Source organism: Hyla sarda, unplaced genomic scaffold (assembly GCF_029499605.1).
Source record: "Hyla sarda isolate aHylSar1 unplaced genomic scaffold, aHylSar1.hap1 scaffold_2233, whole genome shotgun sequence".
In the NCBI taxonomy this organism is placed as follows: Eukaryota; Metazoa; Chordata; class Amphibia; order Anura; family Hylidae; genus Hyla; species Hyla sarda.
Window position 1 is genome coordinate 1 of NW_026608910.1, and position 15,603 is coordinate 15,603.

A 15,603-nucleotide genomic window follows, 5' to 3' on the forward strand; every position below is an offset into this window, starting at 1 on the left:
AAGCAGGTAGCAATGAAAGTAGGAATCTTTCTTTTTAACCCTGTAAGGGGGTGGTGCACTGTACCCGAAGATACTGCCATATCGGGTCAATGCATAGGGCGACGGAAGCAAGCTTCGAAATCGGCCCCCGTTCTCAAAAATCCATTTAATATATGGTCCCCAGATAGGGGACGTATCAGATATTAAACTGATAAGAACAGATACTACACTTGATCTTAGCCAAAAGGCCGAGAAGCGATAACCGTGAAAGGGGCGGGCCCAACAAGGTCCCCTTCATGGGCACTATCACTGCTTGCTGTCAGGGAGGCTGCCAGACAATTTTCCATGCACACTCTGGGCTGGGGGGCAGTCAACCACCAGTACACACAGCAGAACCTAAACCCATACCATTATTGCTAAGCAGCAAGACAGGGGCCCATTGCACTCCCACGGGGCCTTTTTAAATGCAATCCATAACCCGGATTTGCCAGGAACCCTTCTTACTCCTCCTACTTGCATGTGACACTGGGCTTAGGATCTGCATAGGAAACACACACACAAGCACACACCTACCTTTGTTGCCTGCAGATGCCTCCTTGGCTGTCCCCAAACGGTATCAAACCAACACCCACGGGAAGCTGTAAGCATAGAGGACATGCCTGCACCCCATTGGACTTACCTGTGTGGGTTAAATCCGGGTTATTTGACAACCTATGGCGGTGATGGTTCTGCTCAGGCAGAGCAGTGCTGATGCTCCTCATAAAGCTGTCGCTGCTGTGAAGGTTCTAGGTGACATCACAATCCCTATGGTTACATACACAACAAAGCTGGGTTGTTGTTGTTTACACTCTGCAAGGCCTGTGGAAGTGAGTGACATCATAGCACTGTAGTTCTGAGGGTTCTAGATGGATGCAACAATCTCCTGTTGCTTCTATGAAGGCCATAATAGACGACATCACCAAACAGCTCCATAGTCACATACACAGCAAAGGAGAGATGTTGTTTACACCTAGTGATGTCAGTGGTATTGAGTGACATCACAGCACAGTGCTAAGGCTCCTGGGCCTGGACACAGCAGCGGCTGCAATATCTCAACGGAGAATACGTTTATATATATGTGTGTGTGTGCGCGTATATATATATATATATATATATATATATATATATATATATATATATATTTCTCCGCCGAAATCACTTTTAAACCCATTTCCACCTTTTTTTCCCTTCTCTTCCTCTTACTTTTTTTTCACGTTTTTTTACGTTTTTCTCCTTTTCGCCTCTTTTCTGGGCGTATTATTCTTCTTTTTCTTCTTTTTTTTCGTCTAATGCATACCCCATCAGTGCAGCAATGCTTATTCAATACCGCCAGCAGATGGAGACACTGGGGGATAATTTTCTAAGGATTTATACTGATTTTTCCTGTCTGAATTTGTCGCACAGAAAGTTGCAGGCCAAATATGTGTGACATTTCTGCGACTTTAGCTTCTAGAGCATTTTTACAACATTATACATAGGTGCTGAATACATAAAAAGCGACTGTTCAGCGACAGACAAGTCGCATCGGCTGAAAGTAGGCCAGAATGTCAGTCCATGTTGGAGCAGGTTTAGATACAGTCTAAAGCATAGATCTCAAAGTCTGTGCACAGAATTTAGCAAGGGCCTCGCACCTTCTGATGCATCAGGTAGGTGCACTATAGCATAGCCTAACCCTCTGTACTTTGGTCTATATTGATGCGGGACATAGACAGCCAGCTGATGACCAATCCATTAGTGCAATGGATGGCTGGAAGCATTTGTCTTTGCCTTTGCAATACCACAGAAGCAATGCATGGTCAATGTACAGCAATGACACACCTGTGTGAACAGCCAGGAGACCCCCCCATGTTATGTTACATAGTTACATAGTTAGTACGGTCGAAAAAAGACATATGTCCATCAAGTTCAACCAGGGAATTAAGGGGTAGGGGTGTGGCGCGATATTGGGGAAGGGATGAGATTTTATATTTCTTCATAAGCATTAATCTTATTTTGTCAATTAGGAACATTCAGCACCCACCCGCTATCAAGGCAGCTGCCTATCATGTCATGCCCTACCTGCACAGGTGTGCTGGCTACTCAAATGATCCAATTAAGGAGGCCATTTAGTCAGCAGCAGCAGAAGTCCTGTGCCTGGACGCTCCAACAGCGGCCAGACACAAGCAGAAGCAGCAGAAGCAGCAGCAGCACCACCTTTTGTTTTTTGGCTGCAGCAGCAGCAGCAGCAGCAGCAAGGCCCACAGGGCTGGCTAGCTGGCTAGCCAGCAAGCAGGTAGCAATGAAAGTAGGAATCTTTCTTTTTAACCCTGTAAGGGGGTGGTGCACTGTACCCGAAGATACTGCCATATCGGGTCAATGCATAGGGCGACGGAAGCAAGCTTCGAAATCGGCCCCCGTTCTCAAAAATCCATTTAATATATGGTCCCCAGATAGGGGACGTATCAGATATTAAACTGATAAGAACAGATACTACACTTGATCTTAGCCAAAAGGCCGAGAAGCGATAACCGTGAAAGGGGCGGGCCCAACAAGGTCCCCTTCATGGGCACTATCACTGCTTGCTGTCAGGGAGGCTGCCAGACAATTTTCCATGCACACTCTGGGCTGGGGGGCAGTCAACCACCAGTACACACAGCAGAACCTAAACCCATACCATTATTGCTAAGCAGCAAGACAGGGGCCCATTGCACTCCCACGGGGCCTTTTTAAATGCAATCCATAACCCGGATTTGCCAGGAACCCTTCTTACTCCTCCTACTTGCATGTGACACTGGGCTTAGGATCTGCATAGGAAACACACACACAAGCACACACCTACCTTTGTTGCCTGCAGATGCCTCCTTGGCTGTCCCCAAACGGTATCAAACCAACACCCACGGGAAGCTGTAAGCATAGAGGACATGCCTGCACCCCATTGGACTTACCTGTGTGGGTTAAATCCGGGTTATTTGACAACCTATGGCGGTGATGGTTCTGCTCAGGCAGAGCAGTGCTGATGCTCCTCATAAAGCTGTCGCTGCTGTGAAGGTTCTAGGTGACATCACAATCCCTATGGTTACATACACAACAAAGCTGGGTTGTTGTTGTTTACACTCTGCAAGGCCTGTGGAAGTGAGTGACATCATAGCACTGTAGTTCTGAGGGTTCTAGATGGATGCAACAATCTCCTGTTGCTTCTATGAAGGCCATAATAGACGACATCACCAAACAGCTCCATAGTCACATACACAGCAAAGGAGAGATGTTGTTTACACCTAGTGATGTCAGTGGTATTGAGTGACATCACAGCACAGTGCTAAGGCTCCTGGGCCTGGACACAGCAGCGGCTGCAATATCTCAACGGAGAATACGTTTATATATATGTGTGTGTGTGCGCGTATATATATATATATATATATATATATATATATATATATATATATTTCTCCGCCGAAATCACTTTTAAACCCATTTCCACCTTTTTTTCCCTTCTCTTCCTCTTACTTTTTTTTCACGTTTTTTTACGTTTTTCTCCTTTTCGCCTCTTTTCTGGGCGTATTATTCTTCTTTTTCTTCTTTTTTTTCGTCTAATGCATACCCCATCAGTGCAGCAATGCTTATTCAATACCGCCAGCAGATGGAGACACTGGGGGATAATTTTCTAAGGATTTATACTGATTTTTCCTGTCTGAATTTGTCGCACAGAAAGTTGCAGGCCAAATATGTGTGACATTTCTGCGACTTTAGCTTCTAGAGCATTTTTACAACATTATACATAGGTGCTGAATACATAAAAAGCGACTGTTCAGCGACAGACAAGTCGCATCGGCTGAAAGTAGGCCAGAATGTCAGTCCATGTTGGAGCAGGTTTAGATACAGTCTAAAGCATAGATCTCAAAGTCTGTGCACAGAATTTAGCAAGGGCCTCGCACCTTCTGATGCATCAGGTAGGTGCACTATAGCATAGCCTAACCCTCTGTACTTTGGTCTATATTGATGCGGGACATAGACAGCCAGCTGATGACCAATCCATTAGTGCAATGGATGGCTGGAAGCATTTGTCTTTGCCTTTGCAATACCACAGAAGCAATGCATGGTCAATGTACAGCAATGACACACCTGTGTGAACAGCCAGGAGACCCCCCCATGTTATGTTACATAGTTACATAGTTAGTACGGTCGAAAAAAGACATATGTCCATCAAGTTCAACCAGGGAATTAAGGGGTAGGGGTGTGGCGCGATATTGGGGAAGGGATGAGATTTTATATTTCTTCATAAGCATTAATCTTATTTTGTCAATTAGGAACATTCAGCACCCACCCGCTATGAAGGCAGCTGCCTATCATGTCATGCCCTACCTGCACAGGTGTGCTGGCTACTCAAATGATCCAATTAAGGAGGCCATTTAGTCAGCAGCAGCAGAAGTCCTGTGCCTGGACGCTCCAACAGCGGCCAGACACAAGCAGAAGCAGCAGAAGCACCACCTTTTGTTTTTTGGCTGCAGCAGCAGCAGCAGCAGCAGCAGCAAGGCCCACAGGGCTGGCTAGCTGGCTAGCCAGCAAGCAGGTAGCAATGAAAGTAGGAATCTTTCTTTTTAACCCTGTAAGGGGGTGGTGCACTGTACCCGAAGATACTGCCATATCGGGTCAATGCATAGGGCGACGGAAGCAAGCTTCGAAATCGGCCCCCGTTCTCAAAAATCCATTTAATATATGGTCCCCAGATAGGGGACGTATCAGATATTAAACTGATAAGAACAGATACTACACTTGATCTTAGCCAAAAGGCCGAGAAGCGATAACCGTGAAAGGGGCGGGCCCAACAAGGTCCCCTTCATGGGCACTATCACTGCTTGCTGTCAGGGAGGCTGCCAGACAATTTTCCATGCACACTCTGGGCTGGGGGGCAGTCAACCACCAGTACACACAGCAGAACCTAAACCCATACCATTATTGCTAAGCAGCAAGACAGGGGCCCATTGCACTCCCACGGGGCCTTTTTAAATGCAATCCATAACCCGGATTTGCCAGGAACCCTTCTTACTCCTCCTACTTGCATGTGACACTGGGCTTAGGATCTGCATAGGAAACACACACACAAGCACACACCTACCTTTGTTGCCTGCAGATGCCTCCTTGGCTGTCCCCAAACGGTATCAAACCAACACCCACGGGAAGCTGTAAGCATAGAGGACATGCCTGCACCCCATTGGACTTACCTGTGTGGGTTAAATCCGGGTTATTTGACAACCTATGGCGGTGATGGTTCTGCTCAGGCAGAGCAGTGCTGATGCTCCTCATAAAGCTGTCGCTGCTGTGAAGGTTCTAGGTGACATCACAATCCCTATGGTTACATACACAACAAAGCTGGGTTGTTGTTGTTTACACTCTGCAAGGCCTGTGGAAGTGAGTGACATCATAGCACTGTAGTTCTGAGGGTTCTAGATGGATGCAACAATCTCCTGTTGCTTCTATGAAGGCCATAATAGACGACATCACCAAACAGCTCCATAGTCACATACACAGCAAAGGAGAGATGTTGTTTACACCTAGTGATGTCAGTGGTATTGAGTGACATCACAGCACAGTGCTAAGGCTCCTGGGCCTGGACACAGCAGCGGCTGCAATATCTCAACGGAGAATACGTTTATATATATGTGTGTGTGTGCGCGTATATATATATATATATATATATATATATATATATATATATATATATATATATTTCTCCGCCGAAATCACTTTTAAACCCATTTCCACCTTTTTTTCCCTTCTCTTCCTCTTACTTTTTTTTCACGTTTTTTTACGTTTTTCTCCTTTTCGCCTCTTTTCTGGGCGTATTATTCTTCTTTTTCTTCTTTTTTTTCGTCTAATGCATACCCCATCAGTGCAGCAATGCTTATTCAATACCGCCAGCAGATGGAGACACTGGGGGATAATTTTCTAAGGATTTATACTGATTTTTCCTGTCTGAATTTGTCGCACAGAAAGTTGCAGGCCAAATATGTGTGACATTTCTGCGACTTTAGCTTCTAGAGCATTTTTACAACATTATACATAGGTGCTGAATACATAAAAAGCGACTGTTCAGCGACAGACAAGTCGCATCGGCTGAAAGTAGGCCAGAATGTCAGTCCATGTTGGAGCAGGTTTAGATACAGTCTAAAGCATAGATCTCAAAGTCTGTGCACAGAATTTAGCAAGGGCCTCGCACCTTCTGATGCATCAGGTAGGTGCACTATAGCATAGCCTAACCCTCTGTACTTTGGTCTATATTGATGCGGGACATAGACAGCCAGCTGATGACCAATCCATTAGTGCAATGGATGGCTGGAAGCATTTGTCTTTGCCTTTGCAATACCACAGAAGCAATGCATGGTCAATGTACAGCAATGACACACCTGTGTGAACAGCCAGGAGACCCCCCCATGTTATGTTACATAGTTACATAGTTAGTACGGTCGAAAAAAGACATATGTCCATCAAGTTCAACCAGGGAATTAAGGGGTAGGGGTGTGGCGCGATATTGGGGAAGGGATGAGATTTTATATTTCTTCATAAGCATTAATCTTATTTTGTCAATTAGGAACATTCAGCACCCACCCGCTATCAAGGCAGCTGCCTATCATGTCATGCCCTACCTGCACAGGTGTGCTGGCTACTCAAATGATCCAATTAAGGAGGCCATTTAGTCAGCAGCAGCAGAAGTCCTGTGCCTGGACGCTCCAACAGCGGCCAGACACAAGCAGAAGCAGCAGAAGCAGCAGCAGCACCACCTTTTGTTTTTTGGCTGCAGCAGCAGCAGCAGCAGCAGCAAGGCCCACAGGGCTGGCTAGCTGGCTAGCCAGCAAGCAGGTAGCAATGAAAGTAGGAATCTTTCTTTTTAACCCTGTAAGGGGGTGGTGCACTGTACCCGAAGATACTGCCATATCGGGTCAATGCATAGGGCGACGGAAGCAAGCTTCGAAATCGGCCCCCGTTCTCAAAAATCCATTTAATATATGGTCCCCAGATAGGGGACGTATCAGATATTAAACTGATAAGAACAGATACTACACTTGATCTTAGCCAAAAGGCCGAGAAGCGATAACCGTGAAAGGGGCGGGCCCAACAAGGTCCCCTTCATGGGCACTATCACTGCTTGCTGTCAGGGAGGCTGCCAGACAATTTTCCATGCACACTCTGGGCTGGGGGGCAGTCAACCACCAGTACACACAGCAGAACCTAAACCCATACCATTATTGCTAAGCAGCAAGACAGGGGCCCATTGCACTCCCACGGGGCCTTTTTAAATGCAATCCATAACCCGGATTTGCCAGGAACCCTTCTTACTCCTCCTACTTGCATGTGACACTGGGCTTAGGATCTGCATAGGAAACACACACACAAGCACACACCTACCTTTGTTGCCTGCAGATGCCTCCTTGGCTGTCCCCAAACGGTATCAAACCAACACCCACGGGAAGCTGTAAGCATAGAGGACATGCCTGCACCCCATTGGACTTACCTGTGTGGGTTAAATCCGGGTTATTTGACAACCTATGGCGGTGATGGTTCTGCTCAGGCAGAGCAGTGCTGATGCTCCTCATAAAGCTGTCGCTGCTGTGAAGGTTCTAGGTGACATCACAATCCCTATGGTTACATACACAACAAAGCTGGGTTGTTGTTGTTTACACTCTGCAAGGCCTGTGGAAGTGAGTGACATCATAGCACTGTAGTTCTGAGGGTTCTAGATGGATGCAACAATCTCCTGTTGCTTCTATGAAGGCCATAATAGACGACATCACCAAACAGCTCCATAGTCACATACACAGCAAAGGAGAGATGTTGTTTACACCTAGTGATGTCAGTGGTATTGAGTGACATCACAGCACAGTGCTAAGGCTCCTGGGCCTGGACACAGCAGCGGCTGCAATATCTCAACGGAGAATACGTTTATATATATGTGTGTGTGTGCGCGTATATATATATATATATATATATATATATATATATATATATATTTCTCCGCCGAAATCACTTTTAAACCCATTTCCACCTTTTTTTCCCTTCTCTTCCTCTTACTTTTTTTTCACGTTTTTTTACGTTTTTCTCCTTTTCGCCTCTTTTCTGGGCGTATTATTCTTCTTTTTCTTCTTTTTTTTCGTCTAATGCATACCCCATCAGTGCAGCAATGCTTATTCAATACCGCCAGCAGATGGAGACACTGGGGGATAATTTTCTAAGGATTTATACTGATTTTTCCTGTCTGAATTTGTCGCACAGAAAGTTGCAGGCCAAATATGTGTGACATTTCTGCGACTTTAGCTTCTAGAGCATTTTTACAACATTATACATAGGTGCTGAATACATAAAAAGCGACTGTTCAGCGACAGACAAGTCGCATCGGCTGAAAGTAGGCCAGAATGTCAGTCCATGTTGGAGCAGGTTTAGATACAGTCTAAAGCATAGATCTCAAAGTCTGTGCACAGAATTTAGCAAGGGCCTCGCACCTTCTGATGCATCAGGTAGGTGCACTATAGCATAGCCTAACCCTCTGTACTTTGGTCTATATTGATGCGGGACATAGACAGCCAGCTGATGACCAATCCATTAGTGCAATGGATGGCTGGAAGCATTTGTTTTGCCTTTGCAATACCACAGAAGCAATGCATGGTCAATGTACAGCAATGACACACCTGTGTGAACAGCCAGGAGACCCCCCCATGTTATGTTACATAGTTACATAGTTAGTACGGTCGAAAAAAGACATATGTCCATCAAGTTCAACCAGGGAATTAAGGGGTAGGGGTGTGGCGCGATATTGGGGAAGGGATGAGATTTTATATTTCTTCATAAGCATTAATCTTATTTTGTCAATTAGGAACATTCAGCACCCACCCGCTATGAAGGCAGCTGCCTATCATGTCATGCCCTACCTGCACAGGTGTGCTGGCTACTCAAATGATCCAATTAAGGAGGCCATTTAGTCAGCAGCAGCAGAAGTCCTGTGCCTGGACGCTCCAACAGCGGCCAGACACAAGCAGAAGCAGCAGAAGCACCACCTTTTGTTTTTTGGCTGCAGCAGCAGCAGCAGCAGCAGCAGCAAGGCCCACAGGGCTGGCTAGCTGGCTAGCCAGCAAGCAGGTAGCAATGAAAGTAGGAATCTTTCTTTTTAACCCTGTAAGGGGGTGGTGCACTGTACCCGAAGATACTGCCATATCGGGTCAATGCATAGGGCGACGGAAGCAAGCTTCGAAATCGGCCCCCGTTCTCAAAAATCCATTTAATATATGGTCCCCAGATAGGGGACGTATCAGATATTAAACTGATAAGAACAGATACTACACTTGATCTTAGCCAAAAGGCCGAGAAGCGATAACCGTGAAAGGGGCGGGCCCAACAAGGTCCCCTTCATGGGCACTATCACTGCTTGCTGTCAGGGAGGCTGCCAGACAATTTTCCATGCACACTCTGGGCTGGGGGGCAGTCAACCACCAGTACACACAGCAGAACCTAAACCCATACCATTATTGCTAAGCAGCAAGACAGGGGCCCATTGCACTCCCACGGGGCCTTTTTAAATGCAATCCATAACCCGGATTTGCCAGGAACCCTTCTTACTCCTCCTACTTGCATGTGACACTGGGCTTAGGATCTGCATAGGAAACACACACACAAGCACACACCTACCTTTGTTGCCTGCAGATGCCTCCTTGGCTGTCCCCAAACGGTATCAAACCAACACCCACGGGAAGCTGTAAGCATAGAGGACATGCCTGCACCCCATTGGACTTACCTGTGTGGGTTAAATCCGGGTTATTTGACAACCTATGGCGGTGATGGTTCTGCTCAGGCAGAGCAGTGCTGATGCTCCTCATAAAGCTGTCGCTGCTGTGAAGGTTCTAGGTGACATCACAATCCCTATGGTTACATACACAACAAAGCTGGGTTGTTGTTGTTTACACTCTGCAAGGCCTGTGGAAGTGAGTGACATCATAGCACTGTAGTTCTGAGGGTTCTAGATGGATGCAACAATCTCCTGTTGCTTCTATGAAGGCCATAATAGACGACATCACCAAACAGCTCCATAGTCACATACACAGCAAAGGAGAGATGTTGTTTACACCTAGTGATGTCAGTGGTATTGAGTGACATCACAGCACAGTGCTAAGGCTCCTGGGCCTGGACACAGCAGCGGCTGCAATATCTCAACGGAGAATACGTTTATATATATGTGTGTGTGTGCGCGTATATATATATATATATATATATATATATATATATATATATATATATATATATATTTCTCCGCCGAAATCACTTTTAAACCCATTTCCACCTTTTTTTCCCTTCTCTTCCTCTTACTTTTTTTTCACGTTTTTTTACGTTTTTCTCCTTTTCGCCTCTTTTCTGGGCGTATTATTCTTCTTTTTCTTCTTTTTTTTCGTCTAATGCATACCCCATCAGTGCAGCAATGCTTATTCAATACCGCCAGCAGATGGAGACACTGGGGGATAATTTTCTAAGGATTTATACTGATTTTTCCTGTCTGAATTTGTCGCACAGAAAGTTGCAGGCCAAATATGTGTGACATTTCTGCGACTTTAGCTTCTAGAGCATTTTTACAACATTATACATAGGTGCTGAATACATAAAAAGCGACTGTTCAGCGACAGACAAGTCGCATCGGCTGAAAGTAGGCCAGAATGTCAGTCCATGTTGGAGCAGGTTTAGATACAGTCTAAAGCATAGATCTCAAAGTCTGTGCACAGAATTTAGCAAGGGCCTCGCACCTTCTGATGCATCAGGTAGGTGCACTATAGCATAGCCTAACCCTCTGTACTTTGGTCTATATTGATGCGGGACATAGACAGCCAGCTGATGACCAATCCATTAGTGCAATGGATGGCTGGAAGCATTTGTCTTTGCCTTTGCAATACCACAGAAGCAATGCATGGTCAATGTACAGCAATGACACACCTGTGTGAACAGCCAGGAGACCCCCCCATGTTATGTTACATAGTTACATAGTTAGTACGGTCGAAAAAAGACATATGTCCATCAAGTTCAACCAGGGAATTAAGGGGTAGGGGTGTGGCGCGATATTGGGGAAGGGATGAGATTTTATATTTCTTCATAAGCATTAATCTTATTTTGTCAATTAGGAACATTCAGCACCCACCCGCTATCAAGGCAGCTGCCTATCATGTCATGCCCTACCTGCACAGGTGTGCTGGCTACTCAAATGATCCAATTAAGGAGGCCATTTAGTCAGCAGCAGCAGAAGTCCTGTGCCTGGACGCTCCAACAGCGGCCAGACACAAGCAGAAGCAGCAGAAGCAGCAGCAGCACCACCTTTTGTTTTTTGGCTGCAGCAGCAGCAGCAGCAGCAGCAAGGCCCACAGGGCTGGCTAGCTGGCTAGCCAGCAAGCAGGTAGCAATGAAAGTAGGAATCTTTCTTTTTAACCCTGTAAGGGGGTGGTGCACTGTACCCGAAGATACTGCCATATCGGGTCAATGCATAGGGCGACGGAAGCAAGCTTCGAAATCGGCCCCCGTTCTCAAAAATCCATTTAATATATGGTCCCCAGATAGGGGACGTATCAGATATTAAACTGATAAGAACAGATTTTTTTTTTTTTTTTTTATTGAAAAGGAAATATACAATACATAACCAAGTAAATCATTCAAAAAATTACATATTCATCTGAAAACACATGAATAACACATATTTGACATATACAATATATACAGGAATCATGTCTTTACATGTACATATAACAAAAAGCTTTCCCTTCATGACTTTCCCTCAGAAAAAATAAATTGCAGCGGATTCTGTCCCTCCAACTGTCCCTTCATATCAGGATATAATCTGTAAGAAAAGAAAAAGAAAGACAAATAAGAATACAATCATAACCAGTACTTCCATTTTTTGTGTTTCCAGATCCCCTCTGCATCATCAGAACCATAGTTTTTCCTATCACATAATACGTAAAGGTAAATTTTACCACGGATCATGCCCAGACACTCCTTCACACTTACTTCAGTTTGATTGAAAATCCTAATATTCCTTACATCCCACAGAACCTCTTTTACACAATTTACTATGAACCATAACACTCTTGCCTTCTCTCTCTCCACTGCACACAAACCAAACATCATCATATTAAAGGATAAGATTTCAATTCCAGTAAGATTTTTAATTAGACCAGACATTTTTCTCCACACAGACTTCGCATAACCACACTCCCAAAACACATGTACATAATTCTCACATCCACCGCAACCATCCCTGGGACACACTTCACTGTCTACCAATCTCCTTCTCCTCTGAAATTCCCTTGTTGGCAGACACCCATGAGCTAACATCCAAGACAAGTCCTTTTGTTTATTTGTCAGTTCCTTGTGACTGACATTTTTCCACACTACCTTACAATCCTTCTCAGACAGACCTCCCACACATTCCACTGTTTCTCTCTGCTCCAACACTTTCATCACCTTCTTACTATCATTCCATTCAGTCACACATTCCAGATTATTTTTCCTGACACACCGCCCTATTCTCTGATAGAACCAAGGAACCTCAAAACTTACAGGTACCCTTAAGTCCCTTTCCATTAGCTTATATTTCAACAACACATTACCAGCCAAATACCTTACCATGCACCCAAACACACATTCCTTCTTACTTACAGCGAGACAAAAACTGACATACTTCACAGCCAGGAACACTTCCACATTCATCATTCCTTTCCCACCATGCATTCTGCTTTTCACCACCTTCCCACGACTCAATTTCTCCATCCTTGAATTCCATAAGAAAACAAAGATCTGCCTGATAATTCTTGCCAGACACCTATCCGGTGGAGGAAACACATAATTAACATAAAGCAAAATAGGAATTATAACAGCTTTAATAACCAGAATCCTTCCCTCAATCGATAAAGTCCTTAAAGACCAGAAGTTTATTTTATTCCCCACCCTCCCCAAAACCCTCTCCCAACTTTCTTTCCCATACAAATCATTATCAAACACCACCCCAAGCACTTCCACACCCCCCTCTCTCACAGGCCACTCGCACAACCCACTCTCTCCCCACCCCTCAAAAAATTTACAACCACTCTTCCCAACATTAAGCTTAAACCCACTCATTAAACAGAAACACTCAATCAATAACTTAGCACGCCTTACCCCTGCCATTGACTTACATACAACAGTAACATCATCCATGTAACCAATCACTCGCATATCCTTCCCATGACTACCAGGTATTTCTATACCCCGCATCACCTTATCTCTCCTAATCATCCCCAACAAAGGCTCAATCATACAAATAAAAAGAATTGGCGACAGGGGACACCCCTGCCGCACTCCAGATTTTATACTCACTTCCCTACTCAGAAAACCATTGACCTGAATCTTACTATAAATGTCCCTATACAAACATTCAATCCACTTCACCATTCTGTCCGGCACATTCATCCTCCTCAAAACCCTAAACAATAAATCATGCACCACCCTATCATACGCTTTTTCAAAATCCACCGTAACAACAGCCACACCTTGCTTCCTAGTTTTACAGTCCCACAATACATCCCTCAGACCTAACAGACATTCAGAAATCCTACGATCAGGCACTGTACACATTTGCTCCTCACCTACCATACAATCAATCACATCCTTTAACCTATTCGCAATAACTTTAGCAATAATTTTGTAATCACAATTCAAGAGCGCTATAGGCCTCCAATTTTTAAGATCCCTCTTATCCCCTTTTTTAAACAATAACACAGTCACACTCTCACTCATACTTTTAGATAACTTCCCTCTCCTAAGTACTTCCTTACACACCTCCCATACATAATCCCCTAACATATCCCAAAACACAAGATAAAATTCCACAGGCAAACCATCACTCCCTGCCACCTTTCCTTTCTTCATCCCATTCACAGCATCCTCCACCTCACTCTTCCTCACATCCTCTTCCATAAAGAACCCATCAATTTCATCCAAACGCTTATCCACATATCCCAAACATTCCTCCTCTAGAGTCACGTCCCGCTCCTTCTCCGTGAATAAATCAGAATAAAACTTCCACACTTCCTCTAACACCTCATCCTTACCAAAGACCTCTACCCCATCATTCGTAAAAACACTCATCATCTCAGTTTTTTTACTGAATGCCTTTTTAAAGAAAAATTTGCTACATTTCTCATCCTTCTCTTTCACTTCAACCCTAGCCTGTGCAATAATCTTCCTTCCATTCCTCTCCAGACACTCATTCACACTTCCACGAGCTTCCTCAATCTCCTTCTCAACACTCATCCCCAAACGCCTCAATTCATACAAATACTCTAACCTTCTTTGCCATCTCTCATACTCTTCTCTATCTTTCCTCCCTTTCTCACACCCTTTTTTAATAAAAAACCTTTTAGTCTCTAACTTCACCCACTCCCACCACTCAACCACACTATAAAATGCATCCTTCCTCAACACCCATCCATCAAAACGCTCCCTATATTCTTGTAATACACATTCATTATCCAATAAAGACACATTCAACTTCCAAACACCCTTTCCATACTCACTTAGACCACCACCTTTTACCACACACTCAATCCAGGCATGATCCGTGAACGGTAACCTCCTCCGTCTGAAATTAGAAACAGACATTAGTTTTGAGACAAAAATGAAATCAATACGCGAACTTGTATTGTTAGAAAAATATGTATAACCGATAGTACCATCATTATGGGCAACAAAGGAATCCTTTAACCCAAATAAATTTACAATCTCTTTAAGCTGCTTACTAGTACTGTCTAAACCAGACCCACCACCCACCGTAGTACTACTCCTATCCCCCTCTGTTATTATACAATTGAAATCCCCTATAAGGAACACATCATCCCTCCCACTCAAAAAGAAATATAATTTCTCAAACACCTCCCCTCTTTCCTTCCTCCCAGTTGGAGCATAAACATTAATTACTTTATATGTGAAACCCCTGAAAATAAAATGCACTAATAATACCCTACCCGGAACAATATGGACAACTTTTTTAACAACAAACTCATTACTTTTGAACAAAATCCCCACCCCCGAATTACGTTCCATTGAACCAGACCATACCGATTGCCCATAAGGCCAGGAGATATTTGGCTCCCCATCCAAGCAGCACTCCTGGAGACCTAGAACATCAAAAGAATATCTAGAAAGTAAATCAAAAATGGCGGATCTCCTTTCTAAAGATCTAATACTGCGGACATTTAGAGAACCAATTGTTAAACTCATTCAAACATTTGAAGGAAAAAAAGGAAATACAAAATCAAGCATTATCAAAAGGAGGCCTAGCCTTTCCCCGACCTCTACCCTTATTTTTTGCCTCCCCTTCCTTAAACTTAAGAGTCTTTGTCAATTTTTTGACTGAACATTCCTCCAAATAACCTGTGCCCAGGGAGGATAAAGAGGAGTCAGAATCAATCTGACATGACGACCCTCCACCTGCCTCCTCCCTTCCCGGGCTAGGAAAGTCCTCAATCCTTTGACTCTGAGGAGTCGGACAGTCATCCTCCGATTCTTCCACCGGCATCTTTCTCTTCAAGGATTCTTTGTCCACAGTCATCT

At 44.4% G+C, this 15,603-nt stretch overlaps 6 non-coding genes across 6 annotated transcripts; all 6 read right to left on the reverse strand.

Annotated features, from left to right (window-relative positions):
* Nucleotides 1-48: 48 nt before the first annotated feature.
* Nucleotides 49-239, reverse strand: LOC130321178 (U2 spliceosomal RNA). Its single transcript, XR_008866944.1, has one exon. It is a non-coding gene; the product is annotated as a U2 spliceosomal RNA (small nuclear RNA).
* A 2,093-nt stretch (nt 240-2,332) lies between these two features.
* LOC130321190 (U2 spliceosomal RNA) lies at nt 2,333-2,523 on the reverse strand. Its single transcript, XR_008866955.1, has one exon. It is a non-coding gene; the product is annotated as a U2 spliceosomal RNA (small nuclear RNA).
* A 2,083-nt stretch (nt 2,524-4,606) lies between these two features.
* On the reverse strand, nt 4,607-4,797 carry LOC130321193 (U2 spliceosomal RNA). The gene has a single exon (XR_008866958.1). It is a non-coding gene; the product is annotated as a U2 spliceosomal RNA (small nuclear RNA).
* Nucleotides 4,798-6,894: 2,097 nt separating this feature from the next.
* On the reverse strand, nt 6,895-7,085 carry LOC130321194 (U2 spliceosomal RNA). Its single transcript, XR_008866959.1, has one exon. It is a non-coding gene; the product is annotated as a U2 spliceosomal RNA (small nuclear RNA).
* A 2,080-nt stretch (nt 7,086-9,165) lies between these two features.
* On the reverse strand, nt 9,166-9,356 carry LOC130321195 (U2 spliceosomal RNA). The gene has a single exon (XR_008866960.1). It is a non-coding gene; the product is annotated as a U2 spliceosomal RNA (small nuclear RNA).
* A 2,099-nt stretch (nt 9,357-11,455) lies between these two features.
* On the reverse strand, nt 11,456-11,639 carry LOC130321191 (U2 spliceosomal RNA). The gene has a single exon (XR_008866956.1). It is a non-coding gene; the product is annotated as a U2 spliceosomal RNA (small nuclear RNA).
* Nucleotides 11,640-15,603: the final 3,964 nt, after the last annotated feature.